This window comes from Canis aureus, chromosome 1 (genome assembly GCF_053574225.1).
Source record: "Canis aureus isolate CA01 chromosome 1, VMU_Caureus_v.1.0, whole genome shotgun sequence".
Taxonomy (NCBI): Eukaryota; Metazoa; Chordata; class Mammalia; order Carnivora; family Canidae; genus Canis; species Canis aureus.
In genome coordinates, this window is record NC_135611.1 from 5,291,070 (window position 1) to 5,307,118 (window position 16,049).

Below are 16,049 nucleotides of genomic sequence, written 5' to 3' on the forward strand. Positions count from 1 at the left end.
GGACCTTTCTCCCGCCCCCCGCTTCCGGCTGCCTGCTGAGTGTCGGCCGGCGCGGAGGGCTCTGCAGCCCCGAGGTCCCCAGGTCTCGGGCCGCTCGGGAGGGTCCGGCGGTGCCACCTGCCGCAGCTTGGCTCTGGGGTCGCCGGCCCCGAGATCGCGGGACATGGTGGCGGAGAGGCCCGTGTTGACTTCCTGCTCTAAGCTTTCGCCTGTGTGACCGCAGGGCCCAGGGCAGGTGATCCTCTCCGCGGGAATTGGGCAAAACCTGTAACCCTCCCGCATTCTTTACTTTTTAAAAAAAATAGCAAGTTTAATGGCTTCAAAGGATGTAATTTCCCACGTGCAGTAAATACTTTGAAATAGAATGACCTCCCCTTAAATGTCACATTGTAAGGCTTTTTGCTGATCCGGTTGGAAAAGTGAGGGAATACTGGACGGTGCCCCAATTCTCCCTCCGTCAAGTCCAGCTGTACCAAGAGCTTTTGCCTTGGGGGCAAATGTCTATTTTCAGTAGTCTATTATTCGTTTTTAACCATTTCCTTTTTTTCTTGTCTTTGGGTTTTTTTTAAAAAAAGCTTTGAATTGAAGTAGACGTGCCCTTGAACGTTTTGGTTTCAGGGGTACAACCTGATTCAACAACTAGCACCATAAGGAAGCCCTCGCCAGCCTGGGTGTGTTACAGTCTGTCGTACAGTCACGACAGTACTATTATTTTTTAAAGATTTTATTTATTCATGAGACACACAGAAAGAGGCAGAGACCCAGGCAGAGGGAGAAGCAGGCTCCCTGTGGGAAGCCCAACATGAGACTCAATGCCAGGACCCCAGGATCACTCCCTGAGCCAAAGGCTGACCAACCGCTGAGCCACCCAGGCATCCCTGTTACAGTATTATTCACTATTTCCTAAGCTGCCGTTTATATCCCTGTGACTTACTTATTTTTTGGAAGTTTGTACCTTTTAACCCCCTTCAGCTAATTTGTACAAGCTCCAACAACCTCCCTTTCTGTCCACCACCACTTCATTGTCGACATTTAAGACTGTTTCTCCTTTGTGTTTTAGATTCCACGTAAAGACGAAATTACAAAGTTTTTGTCTTAACCATAAAAGATCCATCCAGTTTATTGTGAATGGCAAGATTTCTTTTTTTTATATAGCTGGATAACATCCCATTGTATACATATCTCCCGGCTTCTTTATCCATCTGTGGATGGACGCTTGGCTCCTCCCGTATCATGCTGCAGTAAATAAAGGGGTATGTACATGGCTTCAGATTAGTGCTTTTGTTTTCTTTGGGTAAATACCCAGAAGTGCAATTACTGGATAGTGTGATGCTTCTGTTTTTCATTTTTTGAGGGACCTCCATACTGTTTTCCATTTTGCACCAATTTACCAATGTCACCAATTTTTTTTTTTTTTTCCGATATAGCACCAATTTACATGCCCACATAGGTTCCTTGCTCTGCACATTCTCACCAATGCATGTTACTTCTTGGGCTTTTTATATTAACCATCAAACATTTTAATACTTCATAGTCTGTTATTGATGATCCTATCATACCTCTTTGCAAGAGGATATGTATGGAAATTTAAATTAATATGTACTTTTCTATAGCTAAATGTTCTAAGTGTTAAAGTTTTTTTTTTTTTCTGGATTAAGTTCTCATCATAATCATCATACGTGGTTGATGAAAACCACCTAAAGGTGGGATCCTTGGGTGGCTCAGTGGTTGAGCACCTGTCATGCCCAGGGCGTGATCCTGGAGTTCCCGGATCAAGTCCCACATAGGGCTCCCTGCATGGAGACTGCTTCTCCCTCTGCCTGTGTCTCTGCACCTCTCTCTCTCTCTTGTCTCTCATGAATAAATAAATAAAATCTTAAAAAAAAAACCCACCTAAAGGTATTACTGTTGACCCCTGAACAACACAGGCATTAGGGGTACCAATTGCCCTTGCAATCGAAAACCCATTTGACTCCCCAGATCCTTAATTACTAATAGCCCATTGTTGACTGGAATCCTTACAGATACCGTAAATAGTTGATTAACAAATATTTTGTATGTTATATGTATTATAGTCTATAAGGTAAGAGAAAAGAAAATCTTAAAAATATAAGAGAAAATATATTTACAGAACTGTACTGTATCCAAAAAAATCCACAAATGAGTGGATATATATATATTTCAAACCCATGTTCAAGGGTCAACTATATACATTTGGCAAAGAATTTTTAGATACTGAAAGTAACTTATTGGAAATGTATCCTCTAATCATATCTATTGGGCTTTTTAAGAAATTAGTTCAGATGTCTATAAGTGAGATTATTGCTGGAATGAGGCAGGGTTCCGTGAAAAATATAGCAAGTACCAGTCCTACCTGCCCTGTGAGGGAGGACATGTGGACTTTGAGCAGCTGGAAACTGGTGCCCTTAAAACTCTGAGGCCTCCTTTAGAAGTTCTGCTGTGACTCCAGGTATCAGACTGCAGACCACTGCCTCACACCGCTATTCAGTAAAGGAGCCGATATTTGAACCTAAGTGTGCACAGCTCAGAATCCCCAGCAGGTGGCCCTGCAATCCAAAGGATGCTTTGCGGATGGCTTTGTAGCAAGGAATCTGATCTGAGCTTCCTTTGCTAAGTAAGTTGTTCTCTCTTCTTCTCTGCTGGACTTTCTGGAAACAGGGCCACCATGAAAGAAAACGAGGAAAGAGGTATGTGGACAGTTGACCAGGGGTTGGGTGCTTCAGAAAGAGAAATGATGTGACTTATTCTGAGAATCTTGGGACTCTAAGCATTATGACTTACTCTTCATTCCAGACCCACTCATAAGAGCATTAGATCCAACTTCCAATTACCACCATTTCCAGTTCCCAGCATGAGCCAGAGCTTGATTATCCAGAATATCAGTCACTTGTGTGGAGCTAAGCTTACCTGAACACACAGCCACGGAGCACCCATCCCTCTGGAACACTGAAAATTTTCCTGGGCACAGAGGCTACTTTGGAGTATGTAACTACCCTCCAGTACCGTAGCTGCAGAGACACATGAGGAGACTATGTTAAGAAAATACCTGCCAAGTAGGACAACAGAGAGGAGAAGCCAAAATACCAGAAGGCTAGGACCAGGATGGAGCAGCAACAAATGCTCTGCAGTGCTCTACGTTTCCTTAGCCTGAAGCAGCTGGTAAAGCCTGGCCCCCCCAGAACTGGCCTCCTCTCTTGCCCTGCTTTCATTCCCAGGGCATCAGCCAAGCCCTTTCTTCAGCCTGAAATGTTTGCATTTCCTCTGACCTGCAGGATGTTCAGGATTAGCATGTCTGTCAGGCCCCACACCCCATTGTTTGTGACAGCAACTGGGGAGCCCTGGAGACTCAAAGGACCAGGGCAAAGTTTTCGGTCTCTCAGATTTTGGCTTCTGTTTCAGTCGGTGTCTCTGATCCCAGCGCTGGGGCTCTAAGTAACCCCTGCCTATGGTTATAGTTAGATCCTGCCTTGTTGTCTTTTGGTGTCATATTCAGGCAGTATGGACAGTATGTTCTCTGTTTTACTGCAGGCATTCTTAGCCTTGTGTTTGTTTGTTTGTTTGTTTGTTTTTTAATAAAGATGGGTTTAGGCAGCTGTGTGTCTGAACAGGAGCCTTATTGTCAGTTTAATGCTAGATATTCTTTTTTAACATTTGGTGTTTCAGAGGTAAATTTTTGTTGATGCGTTCGAGCAACACACAGATCTTCGCAATGGAACACTTTTAGAAAGAATGTTCTGGAAGCCACGGTCGTGGCATGCCAACAGGAAGCTGTAACTAAACACATTGCACTTCAGTCTCAAGTACTGACAAGTCCAGTACCTGGCACACAGTAGGTGCTTATTAGGGACTTGAAGAGTGATTGGACAAATGGAGGGATAAAACTATTCTTTCCTCACGCCTGCCTTGGATTGCTCTCCAACAGTTGTACTTTATAGCTGCACTGATTTGGAAGAAAAGTTAGAACGCTCTCCCTTGCCCCCTCGCTGTCCTGCATTGTCAAGCAAAATTATATGTTTACTGGAAAGGCTTGAGACGCAAGCTCACAGTTGCTTACTCATCATCGGAGGCCAGACCTAGGAATAAATGCATAAAATCCTACGTTTGCAAGTTTTAAATATCTGTAGGCAATCTAACGCTATGGCAATTCCAGACAAGGCAAAAAGGAAGTCCAAGGTCCTCCCAACTGCCCCCCCCGCCAAGATTTCAATGCAAACCAAAATTTTGGCATATACATGGTCCTTGGACAGAAGGAGGAAAAGGCCCCTGTCTCAATTCCTTAACCGGGTTGAGTTGAGGTTTTGTTTTTTTAGTTTTTTTTTTTTTTTTTTTTTTTTAGGATTTCATTTATTTATTCATGAGAGAGAGAGGCAGAGACACAGGCAGAGGGAGAAGCAGGCTCCATGCAGGGAGCCCGATGTGGGACTCAATCCCAGGACCCCAGGATCACGCCCTGAGCCAAAGGCAGATGCTCAACCACCGAGCCACCCGGGAGTCCTCTCCTTAACAGGTTTTGAGATGCAGTTATCAGCTGGGTGTGTGACAGTATTTACATAGCTTCCAAATGGTTTTCTGTTTCCAGGTATCACTGAATTAGATCTTTAGACTTAAGTCTGAAACTAAATTGTCGTAACTTCCCTTTGGGTTTCTTGCATTAATTGAATATAGGGAAAATGCAGAAACCCTACTAGAAAGCACTGTTTCCAAACTTGCCATATTTAATAGTTCACAGAGCACATTTCCATTCCTTAGGTCATCTGATCCTCAGAGCACACTGTGAGACAGTATTTTCTCCCTCTGTGTCCCGCCACCCTTCTATTCCTTTTTCTCAATGTGATGTATCATGTGCGATGCGGGTGGAGTGGGGGTGGCAAAGAAGGCCAATGCCTTCGTCTGCAGTTGTGATGGCATCACCCTGTTTCTTAGCAAAAAACTCTAAAAGACCATGGAATCCATGAATTTTTGCCTTTAGAAAACAGCTACGTCTTATACAAAAAAGTTCACTTTGACAGAATTCCCAGTTTCTTTTTTGTTGTGGTAAGAACACTTAAGAGAAGATCTACTCTCTGAACCAATTCTTAAGTGTGCTCTACAGCTTTGCTAACTATGGGCCACGGAGCTCTAAGGCTTATTCACCTGGCATCACTGGCACTTTTAACTGCTGGGCAGTGATTTCCAGTCCCTTCCTGCAGGCCCTGGTATCTACCAACCTACCTTCCTATTTCGGTGAGTCTGACTACTTTCAGTCCCTCACGTAAGAGGGACTGGGCTGTACTTGTGCTTCTGTGTCTGGCTTATTTCCCTCAGTACAATGTCCTCCTGGTTCATCCATGTTGCCACAAACAGCAGGATTTCTTTTTTTTAAAGATTAATTAATTAATTAATTAATTAATTAGAGAGAGAGAGGGAGAGCTAGTGAGCGCATGAGCAGGAGGAGCAAAGGAGGAGGGAGAGAATCCCCAGCAGACTCCATGCTGAGCCTGGAGCCTGATGTGGGACTCGATCTCACAACCCCAAGATCATGACCTGAGCCAAAATCAAGTCGGAGGCTTAACCCACTGAGCCACCCAGGTGCCCCCAGATTCCCCCTTTTTTAATGCTGAGTAATATCTCACTGCACGTATGTATCATATTCCTTTATTTATTCATCCATCAGTGGATATTTAGGTTGTTTCAAAAAACTGAAACTAGAGCTACCACAGGATCCAGTCATCCCAGTTCTGGGTATTTACCCAAAAGAATTGAAATCAGGATCTTGAAAAGATATCTGTGCTCCCCTGTTCAATGGAGCATTCTTTACAACAGCAGAGATGTGGAAACAGTCCAAAATGTATTTTAATTACCTCAGGCATTTTTTAACTGCAGACTTCACAAAGTCCTTCTCTCTCTGTACTTGGGAGAAAAGCGTTACCTTGTCCGAGAAACATAAACTGTGGCATTGCATTTGTGAGTGTGCCTGAAAAAGTAGAGAGAGAGTCGAAGTTACACGATGACCCATCAAATGAAGGGAAAACTGAAGAGTGTTTGGAGACCTGCAAGACTCACCCCCCATGCAGGCACAGGGGTGAGGTCGGAGAACATGTGGCTCTGTCACATTCTGCCACAGTAGAAAGGTCTGGAATAAGGGACGAGGAAGACAGGTGATCAAGCTCACTTGCTGGGATTCTGCTTACACGTATACCTTTATTATGACACTGATGTGGATAAAAACTATTTTTCATTTTAGTCTTTTGCATTGATTCCACTCTACTCACCTGTATGAATCTCTAAATGCTGTAAGAATTTCAAACTGATTTTGGAGCTTTGCAACTAATAATGCTAATTGGGATTTCTCATCCTTTGTAAGGTGGCCCATTTTCAGGACTCACCTCTGAGCTGGTGATGAGCCTCCTGGGTTTATAATCCTCTCTCAGCTGCAAGAATACCACTATCTACTTCTCATTGATACTTAAGAATACCCAAATATATAAGGATTATATTTACTGATTAATCAAGAAAGAACTTTTCAATGTTTCAGCCTGTCCCCTGACTCCTCATCTTGCACTGATTATTTAAAAAGGATCCAAATGCTGAATTTAATTAAAAGCATGCAACACTTACTGCAGCTGACTTTAGATTTAAAATAAAGGGTATAAAACATAACAGAAACATGTGTGCTCAACAAAAATTATACCCACTTACTGATAACTCACAGTACGTTTCTGCCAAAACAGCTCTCACGAGTTGTATTTAGTGGTCTGTGATCTTTACATTTCTGCCTGTTTTTAAGCCAGTACAGTTTATTCTTATGATGTAAGGACGGTGAGGAGATAAAGAGTTCAGTTTTCCATTTTGTGATCAATTGACTCGTCTGTTACCTTTCCTTATCTTATTTGAGAAGGAACCCATGTATTGGGGAGACTTTAAAAATTCATCATTTGTTGACATTTCACTGGCAGTTTGAAGCTATTTTCCCGGCCTGTTTTTTATGTAAGAGGGAGGGGGAGAGAAAAAAAACAAAACAAAACCAGATCCTGTTTCGGAATATAAACAGCATTAAAACCCCTTGGCGAAGCAAAAGAAAGTTGAAACTGCTGAACATTCCAGCACATATCAAGAGTTCTGTGTGTTTTAGGTGATAGCAATCTGTCCACGGGCTGGAGGCAAAGAGCTGGGAGGGAGGCAAATGCACAATCCTGTGCGTTGTGTATTTACCGCACAAAAGTTACAAAGGCTCTGGCGAACCTGTCTTTTCTTTGGACGTAGGAAAATATCCAAACCCCAGAGAATGGCATTTGCTGTTTGCCGTCAGGTATCTGTCACCTCTGGGGCCAGGTGAGGTTTCCACGCGGGGCTCGGAGCATCCTTTTGAGCCAGTCTAGGGTAAAGCAGTGTGTTACCGCGTTACTGCTCCCTTGCCCTTTGCCTTTGGGTCTTATCTTGGGACTGTTATTTTCAAATCATTTAATAACCTGCTCGTGAGTTTCCTGGGGCCGCTAAATACCGCGTAGCAGGAGTGAACCGCCTCCTGATGGGTCTGGAGCCCAAACGTCTGAGGTGCAGGCCTTGGCAGGGATGTGAGCCCTCTGAAGGCTCCAGGGCAGGAGGCTTCCTGCCTCCTGCAGCATCTGCTGGCTCTGCGCGGTCCTGGCCTTTCCCTGGCTGTAGCCACACCACTGCGACGGGTGCCTCTGTCTCCATGTCCACCTGTGTGTCCTCTCCTCTCTCGTAAGGACGCCCCCACCCCTTCAGTCAGAACTCCTCCCAGTCTGCAAAGATCCCGTTTCCAATGAAGTCCACACCCTGCGATTCCAAGTGGACATGAATTTGGGGGACACTACGCAACCTGGTGAATGTGTGTTTTGCGGTCATTTTCTTCTTCTTCTTCTTCCTCTTCTTCTTCTTCTTCTTCTTCTTCTTCTTCTTCTTCTTCTTCTTCTTCTTCTTCTTCTTCTTCTTCGTTTTTATTTTTTTCTTATTCTTTTTTTTCTTTGTTTTTAAAAAAGATTTCATTTATTCATGAGAGACAGAGAGAGAGGCAGAGACATAGGCAGACGGAAACACAGGCTCCCCGTGGGATCCCAGGACCCCGGGATCACGCCAAGCTGAAGGCAGAGGCTCAACCGCTGAGCCACCCGGGTGCCCCTCGCAGTCACCTTCGTGTGCACAGTACAGACCATTCCCCAGGTCTCCCCCTCTGCCCAATGGCTCCCATCCCTCTGGCAGGTCAATTCACAGAGTCAGCCAAACAGACTCCCCGATGATCAGCGTCCAGAGCAGTTCCTGACATCTACTAGTGCTTCCAGAAGGAAGAAGAGAAAGAGAAAGAGGAAATAGGAGGACAGATAGAAGGAAAAAGTGGTGGGAGGGGAATACTAACGGAGACAAGACACTGAGGAGGGAGAGGACAAAGCAAACCCCTGGCTGTCAGGCTGCCTCATGGCGCCAAATCAGCTGCTGGCCCGAGAGTGAGAAATGGCACAACTTGTCAGCCCACAGGCTGTCTCTGGGGTCATCTCTGAGGCACAAAAGTATAGGTGGAATAGTGCCAGATGGGGCTTTCCAGGGGCCTCACTCGGGTGGAATCATGTGGGGCTTGTGCAGTGGGGCACATAGCCCACGGTTCCCATCCCCTACTGTGCGGGCAGCAGGCCAGGCACTCCTGGGAAGAGCTGTGAGTGCAGGGGAAGCTTCCTAGAACCCAGGGAGTTTTTATTCGTGATTTTGTATCTGTCTTCTTACAGGGAACTTGTAAATTCCAAATCCTTCAGGCCCCCTAAACTGGGGTCCAGCCTGGGCTCATGAAGGATGGTAGAGCTGCCCAGAACCACCAGGCAAAATGTCCAAGGCCCACCCAGCTCTGGGTCCCAGCTGCTGCCTCAGGTCATTCCAGAAGACATGTGGGCTTCATTTCAGGGGCGTCTGCTGTCTCCTTGTGATGTGTAGTGTGCTGCCTCATTTTGAAAGCCCACTTAGCTTTTCACTGTACTTCATTTTACAGAAAATAAAATTGGAGAAACCATCGGTATCCGCTATCGCAGGATTACTTGTAGCTCGGGCTCTTGGTTATCTTTGAGAACTACCTCCCCTCTTGGAAGAATCCCCTGGGCCCTGGGCAGCTTTAAAAACCAGATCATGTCCCTGAGGGTTTCTAGTGGTTCTGGTGTGACAGGTCTGGGATGCAGCCTGAGCGTCAAGATTCCTGAGGCTCCCAAGGCTCCTGGGTCGAGGGCCACTGATGTGATCCAAGTTTGCCTACCCAGTGTGCTTGTGTGCTTGGGAGGGGCTGTCCAGGGAAGATGTGAGGGGACTTCTGTGCACTTTCCAGAGGGTAATGGGCTATGAAGGAGCCAGGGGCACCTCAGGGAAGATGGGCAGCAGGAGGATCTCATCCCTGCTGCACTTCCTTCAGACCCTGAGCATGAGATGTCTGTAGAGGGATGTGGTGAGATGGGGTGTGAGCGCCTGTGTGGAGTGGAACAAGGGCTAGACTGGGGGTACTGCTTTTCTGTAGATGCTGCTGCAGATCAGGGTGGAAGCCACTCTCCTGCCTGCTCCCCAAGGCCAGTGGCACCCTGGCACCTGAGCCCCCAACATCAGCTCCTGGAGGAGACCTCGGTGTCTTCGTGATGGGCAGGGGTTTGCTGAGGGATTCTATGGGCAGCAGGTGCTGGAGCTGAGGGGTCTGGGGTGCTGCCTGCAGCCAGTGGACAGTGGGGGCCCTAGGTCACTCCATCAGAGATGTTGAAAAGCAACTGGGGGCACCATGGGGTAGGCAGATTTATAGTACTGAGCAGAGTGGGGGATTGTGCCACAATACTAAATACAAAGGGGAGCTGTGTCCGTGTTTTGTAATCCTAGTGTGCTAAGACCCAAGGCATAGGGCGACATTTCCATCTGGTGGATTTGAGAACTCCCTCAATACAAGTAAAGACAATGAGTTTCCAATTAAAGCTTTTATTGAACAGATGGGGTTCAGTTGTTACATGCTACCAGGAACACTGAACAAAGTTTTATTCCCCTTTAAAACATTTGTTTCCCGTTGGGTGAATGCAGGCAAGATAAATGAAGCATTGAGTTCAGAGACGCAATCTGTTCGTGGGTTATTTTGCAGGTTTTCAAACTGTAAACAGTTGTTGTCGCTCACAATTCAAGTGTCATTATTCATTGTGTTCTAAAAAGAAACAAAAGAAATTGGAGCCTGGTTTTATGAACGTGAGGAACTCATCCTTAAGTGAGCCTGCTGTGCTCAGGGCTCAATGCTCAGGTTTCTGAGTATGCTGGAAATCTGTAGGACACAGCTGAACACCCACTTGCATTCAGCACCCACATGCAAGGGGTGTCCTATCGGTACGGCCCATTCTCTAACTGCCTGAGATGCCTTGAGAATATTCCTACCTTCAGGTCAGTAAAAATCGTGTGTATTAGCTTCCTGTGGCTACTGTAACTAGTTAACAAAAACTTAGTGACTTAAAACAGGAGCAATTCATTCTCCTACAGGTTTCAGGTCAGAAGTCTACAATGAAGGTGTCAGCAGGATGGTTTCTTCTGAGAGCTTCTGGGGAAAATCCACATCTTTGCCTTTTCCAGCTTTTGGAGGCACCTTGTGCTCCCTTGGCTCATAGTCCCTTCTCCCTTCTCCAAGTTTCTTCCCTTAATCATACCTGCAAAGTCCCCTTTACTATATAAGGTGACATATCATAGGTTTCAGAGATTAGGATGTGGATGCCTTTTTTGTTGGGGGCTGTCATTATTCAGCTTCCCCCATGTGTCAGGTACTACTAGTGGAGGAGTCTCTTGGGAAATGAACGAACCCCAATCAAACACCTGTCTGGAAAGTCTAACTCTGCAGTGCCCCAGATGAACACTTTGGGGTCTGTGTTTCTGCATGGTGAGTTTTGACTTAGTCACAGGCTTCCTTTTCAGGTTGCTCACATCAGTAGAAATGCTCAGCCTTTCTTTCCCACCTTCCTTTTGTTGATAACTGTCTTATTTTATGTGTGTAATCAGATGTCAAATGTGACTCTTCTATAGTCTTTGCAGTTGTGACATAAACCTATAAGATGAGAACAATGCAATAGGTCCAGATATTCTAACACCCTGGTGTGGGGGCCACTGCAGCCAAGGACTTGCACAGGAGGTGTCCAAAGTAGTCCCTACCGAGATTAACCTCCTCCTTTCTCACCTCCACAGGCAAAGCCAAAGATGTTCAGAGAGATTGAAGAGGGAGTTGATGAGAAGTTCTTTAGAGTAAGTTGTTTGAGTGCTGCATATTTGTTCTCCCTTCCCCACTGAGGAGAAGAGGTGGTGCCTGACAGACCTGGAGCCACTTGGAAAGCTTGTCATGAGTCTACTGATGTAAGTGTCTGATTCATGCTGGAAAAGCTTATGGCTCAATCCCTACAGCACTGGCTGCCCTAAGCAGACTAGAGGAAGTGGCTGGAATGGAAATGATCTGCTTCCAGAGTTTCCTGTGGGCCAGATGTGGATCCTGCAGGAGGGAACCAGACTGGATCATCTTGAATGAGAATCTACCCAAAAGAAGGGTAATCCCAGAGCAAGGGCAGAGCACAAAGTGCAGACAGTCAGAGGAAGCATCAGATAATCAAGTAAGTTGTAGGTAAGAGCCCTGGGAATGTTATCTCTGAAGAGCTCATAAACGCTTCTCTTAATAAACGAAATCAGCATTTGAAATATGCCATACATAGAGAACTTCAGTGTCAAATCATAAGCATCCTCAAGAGGCTGCCATATGCATGTGAAAGTCACCCTACGGAGTTTTGCAATGCACAGTCTGTAGCACTGTTTCTCACTTCTTTTCCATCTCCTGTTCCACAACTGTAAGTTCCTGAAACACCAGCTAACAAGTGGAAGAGGAGTTTCCAGTTTCTGCTAATGTGGAGGCTGAGCATGGACTTTGGGTACTCTTTCCTTTAATGAACCTTGGATTATAGAGAGAAACATGGAATCAAAACAACAACAAATAAGCAAATGCAAATTCCCTGGGAGACCCGTGGCTGGTGTGGGAGTGGAATAGGTTGAGTGTGGTTATAGCCACAGAGGGTGGCTGGTGTTGGCCAGGGGAGAATAGGTGAAGGGAAAACCCATGTAAGCTCACTGCTCTTGCCCCAGTCATTGCCTTTGGATCATCATTGCCCAAGACTGATGATCTAGATGTCCATAGGAGTAAAATCAGGGCAAGACCAAATCCAGGCTGAGTGAGGAGTCCATGCATCTACTCATTTACTCCACAGTATTTATCAGGTGTCTTCCATGTTCTAAGCACTAATCTAGACACTGGATATGGCAATGACAAAATGGAAAAAAACCCCATGTACTCATGAGTGGGAGCAGCAAGTGCAAAGATCCTTAGATGGAGATGTGTCTGGTATATCCAAAGAACAGAAAGAGGCCAGAGGAGCCACCATAAAGAGAATAAGGGAAGGAGAATTAAGAAATGGGATCAGAGAAGTGATTAAGAGCACATCATGTAGAATAAGGTAAGGCTTTAGTTTTTAATGTAAGCAAGATGGAAATCCATTGAGGGTCTTGAGCAGAGAAATATTTATCTGTTCTTGAGAATGAACTGGCAAGATGGGGGCGGGGTGAAGAGTTAGGTTGCTACAGGTAGAGGTATGGATGGAGCTTGGGGTGACAGTAGGGCAATGGTAAGTGACTGAATCTTGGATATATGTGGAGGTACAGCCAACAGGATTTGATGATGGATTAAATTTGGGGGTAAGAGACATAATTCAAAGATGACACCAAGAAATTTAGCCTAAGCAATGCAAAGAATGAAGTTGCTATTAACTGAGCTTGAGAAGTGTGCAGAAGGAATAGTTAGGGAATATTAGGAGCTCAGTTTTTGACACGTTAGGTTTGCGATGCCTATTAGTTATCTTTCTGGACACAGATAAATAGGTCAGGAGTTCATGTCACAGGCCAGGGCTGTGATAAGAAGGTAAATGATCATGAAGATGTTACCACTGTAAATGCATGTGTACCTAACAACTGAGCCCTAAAATACATGAAGTAAAAACTGACAAAATTGAAGGGAGAAACAGACAATTCAATAGTAATAGCTGAAGACTTATATCCTCCACTTTCAATAATGGATGAACAACTACATGATCAATAAAGAAATATAAGACTTGAACATCACCAAAAACCAACTACACTGAGCAGACATGTAGAAGAACACTGTCTCTAACAACAAAGAAAACATATTCTTCTCAATTACATGTGGAACCCTCTCCAAGATATAACATCTTAGACACAAAACAAGCCACAGTACATTTAAAAGGACTGAAAGCATATGAAGTATGTTATCTGATCATAGTGGAATGAAGTAAAAAAATCAATAAGTAAAAATAGTTTGGGAAACTCACAAATATTTGGAAATTAAACAACAAACTCCTTAGGGGCACTTGGTGGTTCACTCAGTTAAGGGTCTGGCTTGGGCTCAGGTCATGATCCTGGGGTCCTGTGATGGAGCCCTGCATCAGGCTCCCTGCCTAGCAGGGACTCTGCTTCTCCTTCTCCTTCTTCCACTCCCCCTGCTTGTGCTCTTTTGCTCTCTCTCTGTCTGTCAAATAAATAAATAAAATCTTTTAAAAAATTAATAAAATCAACAAACTCCTTAGTAATCAATTGGCCAAAGAAGAAATACACTGGCCAATTGGCTAAAGTTAGAATATACATTGAGATGAATTAAAACAAAACACAATATGCCAAAATTTATGAGATGCAATTAAAGTAGTGACTGGAGAGAAATTAATAGTGATAAATGCCCATATTAAAAAGGAAGAAGGATCTCAATCCATAACCTGAGATTCCACCTTCAGAGATAAGAAAAAGAAAAATCTGAAGCAAGCAGGAGAATGGAAATAATTGAGAGTAAAACATTAAAAAGAATAATTAAATAACCATAGAGAAAAATAACAAAGCCAGAAGTTGCTTCTGTGGGAAGATCAGTAAAATAAATCTTTGGCTGTACTGACCAAGATATAAAGAGCGATGATAAAAATTATTCAAATCAAGAATAAAAGAGGAGACACCACTCTTTTATGATGATGATAAGGAAATCCTATAAATAATTGTATGCCAACAAATTAGATAAACTGGATTGAATGGATAAATTCTTAGGTAGACAGAAACCAGTGAGAATGATCTGAATCTACCAATAACAAGTAAAGAGAGATTGAATTAGTAATTTATATTTTTAAAAGATTTTATTTATTTAGTCATGATAGACAGAAAGGCAGAGAGAGGCAGAGACACAGGCAGAGGGAGAAGCAGGCTCCATGCCGGGAGCCCGATGCGGAACTCGATCCCGGGACTCCAGGATCGTGCCCTGGGCCAAAGGCAGGTGCTAAACTGCTGAGCCACCCAGGAATCCCCCCTGAATTAGTAATTTAAAAACTTTCCACAAAGAAAAGCCTAGGCTCAGTTACCTTGACTGGTGAACTCAACCATACATTAAAAGAAGAGTTAATACCAATCCTTCATGGCTCTTCCAAAAAATAGAAGAGCAGGAGATACTTCCAATATCATTCTATGAAAGCAGTATTATTCTGATACCAAAACTAGACAGAGAGCACAAGAAAACTATTGACCAATATGCCTGATAGTATATTAACACAAAAATCCTCAAAAGAACAGCCAGTGGAAACTAGCAATATATAAAAACAATTATATAGCATAACTGAGTGGGATTTATCCCGGTAAGGTTGCAGGTAGTGTGAACAAGATCCTTTCAGAGACTTTATATTTATATCATATATTTGTATAAATATTTATATATTTATAGCTTTATATAGTCTTGCATCCTTTATTTTTTTTAAAGATTTTATTTATTTATTCATAAGAGACACAGAGAGAAAGAGAGGCAGAGACACAGGCAGAGGGAGAAGCAGGCTCCATGCAGGAAGCCTGATGTGGGACTTGATCCCAGCTCTCCAGGATCACACCCTGGGCTGAAGGCAGGCACTAAACCGCTGAGCCACCCGGGCTGCCCAGTCTTGTATCTTTTAAAAAGAAGACATATCAATATCACATTAGTGAACTAAGTTTCCAATTTAAGAAGTTAGAAAAAGAACAAAGAGCTTCATAAAGTCTAAAAAAGGAGATAATGAAAAAGAGACTATATATTACCAAATTGAAAACAAAGCAATAAGAAGACTGATCAAGCTAAATGTTGGTCTTTTAAACTTCTGGGAGATTACTTAAAGAAAAGAGGAGCAGTTAAAAATAGATAATATTACAAATGAAAAAGAGGACATGAAGTAGATAGAGGAGCTATTAGAAACTTTTACTACATGTGACTCAAGAAGAAATAGAAGTCTATAAGAAATAGAAAACCCAAACAGTCCTGTAACTACTACAGAAAGTTAGGTATAATTAAAAATCTTCACACAAGAGAACATCAGGTCCAGAAGATTTTACACAAGTCTTCTAAATTTTCAAGAAACAGATCATTCCAATCCTATACAAACTCCTCCATAGGAAGTGCTCTTCAAATCATTCTATGCGGCCACTATAATTTTGATGCCCACACCAGAAAAAAGCAGTTTATTAAAGGAAAATGAGAGACTTATTTTACCCATGATTACAGATGAAAAGTTCTAATAAAATATTAACAAACTAAATTTGACTGTGCATAAAAAAGATAATAAGCTATGATCAAATTGGATTCAGAGGAATTCAAAGATTTTTTGATATTTGCATATCTATACTTTTGATTTACTGCATTAAGAGATCAAATGAGATAAACCATATGACCATATCAATACATGTAAGAGAAAAGCCTTTGATAAAATCAGAATCCATTGATGATTTTAAAAATGCATCTTAACTTGATAAATGATATCTGTGAAAAACAACATTTGAAGATTCAAAATAGCAAATATGTTAATTCTTCCCAAAATGATTTCCAGATTTAATACAATTCCAAATAAGATCCAAGCAGGATTACTTTGCAGATCTAATTTTAAAATTTATATGGAAAGACAAAAGAATTAAAATAGTGAAGACAAATTTAAAATTTCATGACT

At 43.2% G+C, this 16,049-nt stretch overlaps 2 long non-coding RNA genes across 2 annotated transcripts; both read left to right on the forward strand.

The window, feature by feature from the left end:
• Nucleotides 1–9: 9 nt before the first annotated feature.
• LOC144302360 (uncharacterized) lies at nt 10–9,025 on the forward strand. The gene is made up of 3 exons (XR_013369252.1): nt 10–235; nt 1,061–1,253; nt 8,742–9,025. It is a non-coding gene; the product is annotated as an uncharacterized LOC144302360 (long non-coding RNA).
• On the forward strand, nt 1,267–3,612 carry LOC144302311 (uncharacterized). Its single transcript, XR_013369186.1, has 2 exons — nt 1,267–2,708; nt 2,815–3,612. It is a non-coding gene; the product is annotated as an uncharacterized LOC144302311 (long non-coding RNA).
• Nucleotides 9,026–16,049: the final 7,024 nt, after the last annotated feature.